Source organism: Cervus canadensis, chromosome 15, assembly GCF_019320065.1.
Source record: "Cervus canadensis isolate Bull #8, Minnesota chromosome 15, ASM1932006v1, whole genome shotgun sequence".
NCBI classification, from domain to species: Eukaryota; Metazoa; Chordata; class Mammalia; order Artiodactyla; family Cervidae; genus Cervus; species Cervus canadensis.
The window spans coordinates 61,867,739-61,870,241 of record NC_057400.1 but is presented as its reverse complement, the minus strand read 5'-3'; the positions used below and the strand labels follow the sequence as shown (position 1 = coordinate 61,870,241).

The 2,503-nt window shown below is 40.2% G+C and overlaps 1 non-coding gene across 1 annotated transcript; it reads left to right on the top strand.

The window, feature by feature from the left end:
* Positions 1-345: 345 nt before the first annotated feature.
* LOC122454083 lies at positions 346-479 on the top strand. The gene has a single exon (XR_006273302.1). It is a non-coding gene; the product is annotated as a small nucleolar RNA SNORA43 (small nucleolar RNA).
* Positions 480-2,503: the final 2,024 nt, after the last annotated feature.

Here is a 2,503-nt window from a genome sequence, read left to right as displayed (position 1 = left end):
GATCTCAGATCTCTTTCAAAGCATGCAGTCAGTGAGGTCCGACTTATTTCATTACATTGGTTTGGTTTGGTTTAGTTTTCTCTTCTAGTGTTTTCATGCAAGGTTTAAACATAGATGATATATTTTAAAAAAACATGTATGAGAACCCTTTCAGGTGCCCTGATCCCCACATCTTTCCTCTATCCGTAGCTGGAGATATTTGATCCCCACTCAAGCCATGCTCAAGGCTTTAGATTTAGTATGTCTTTTAAAAGAGAAAATTTAGTTTAGTCGATGATTCATCAAGTCAACTGATATTTCCAGTTCTAATTTGATCTCACATAATAGAAACACAGCTGCCCTACAGATGCCCGACTTGCTGGCACCATGGGTGCAGCTGCCCTGCTGAACTCAGGATGTTGGGTCAGAGAGGAGGCAGTTATTTCTATACTCAGTGCTCAGAACAGTGGGCACTAAGGATGGTTTATAGCCAGACATCCCTGAGAGTTGCCTGAGGCAGCACCTTGTTCCCATATGCACAGAAGATAAGGCTTGGGAGAATTAAGTGAGTGGACAAGCATGTGGCAAGCTTTGGGTACAGTGGGATTCACCAGGAGAGGGTCTCCCCCTGCAAATGATTGTTCTGTAGATCTATGTGGCAAGGACTTTTTAGGAATCCTTGGGCAAGAATGACATGCATCTCTGGCTGAGGGCTGCTGGGCAAGTATCAAGACCCTCTGGAGCCTCTGGGCCCAGAGCCATCTGGCCCATAAGTGCTCATGCCCTGAGGGCCTTGAGTCACTCTGGAAGGAAGGCTAGAGGATCGGGTCAAAGTTGACAAACACTGTTACCAAAAAATACAGTTTGGGAGGAATCATTGATTAGATCCCCCCCACACACACACCAAAAATAAAGAAATACACCTGAGTTCCAAAAATTCAGTTCCCATCTTTTTGTCCAGGAGACCCTATTCTAAATACTTGCCCAGTATTCTATTTCTAATGGCAGAAAGCAAAGAGGAACTAAAGAGCCTCTTAGTGAGGGTGAAGGAGGAGAGTGAAAGAGGTGGCTTAAAATTAAATATCAAAAACTAAGATCATGGCATTTGACTCCATTACTTCATGGGGTAGAAGGGGAAAAGGTGGAAGTAGTGACAGATTTCCACTTCTTGGTCTCTAAAACCACTATGGATGATGACTGTAGCCATGAAATCAGAAGATGATTGCTTCTTGGCAGGAAAGCTATGACAAACCTATACAGTGTGTTGAAAAGCAGAGACATTACTTTGCTGGCAAAGGTCCCTATAGTCAAGGCTATGGTCTTCCCAGTGGTCACATAAGGTTGTGATAGGTGGATCACAGATCCACCTTTGGCAGATTGCCAAAGAATTGATGCCTTTGAACTGTAGTGTTGGAGAAGACTCCTGAAAGTCCCTTGGAAAGCAAGGAGATTCAATCAGTCAATCTTAAGGAAAATCAACCCTGAATACTCACTGGAAGGACTGATGCTGAAGCTGAAGCTCCAGTATTTTGGTCATCTAATGCGAATAGATGACTCATTGGAAAAGTCCCTGATGCTGGGAAAGATTGAGTGCTGAAGGAGAAGAGGGCATCATAGGATGAGATGGCTTGGTAGCATCACCAATGCAATGGACATGAACTTGGGCAAACTTCAGGAGATGGTGACGGAGAGGGAGATCTTGTGGGCTGCAGTCCACAGGGTTGCAAAGAATTGGACATGATGGGGCAACTAAACAACAATGACAACACTCTACTTCTTATAGTAGTACCCTGACTCAAACTATTGCACACATTTAAAACTAAGTACAGCTCCTGAATTCAAGTTCAGAAGCAGAAAGAACAATCTGTAGATAAGCAACGACCCCTCTGCTATGTCACTTAATACTGAATACTCTTAGAATGTCTTTTCTTATATACCTACCTGGTTAGCTATCTCTTAGTATTTCTGTTTATCTCTGATACTGAACTAATACCTGGAATGGAACCATACACTCCAGGGAACATCTTCAGCCAGAATATTACTTCTTCGTACCTACACCTAAATTACCCTCCAAGTACCAGCTCCACACTAAAGTTTAAACCTTTAGTTTAAACCTTTCAGATCTTACTTAAATGACTGTCTTGTAAAATACTATGCATCTCATAAGCTATTATCAGAGATTTTCTTTTTTCTAAAACTTTGTATCTTTTCTAAAGATCAGAGATATACTTGATTATATAATATATAAGAATATGATATTTAAGTGTAATCTGAGACCTCCTATTCATATATCATGTTAATATCAATAATATTTTGCAATTTGAACTAGTTTTTACTGTCATTTTCTAGAAGGAAATTGCCTAATTCATATTTCTGGCCTCAAACTATTTAAGCTTTTATCTCATCACAATTGTGTGGTATTTTGTACAAAAGCCTGGATAATGATGATAATCACTATTGTGATAGCCAAACACAAAATAAACTTTAATAAGATTTTTCCTCCTGATATTAACCAAAATATTTT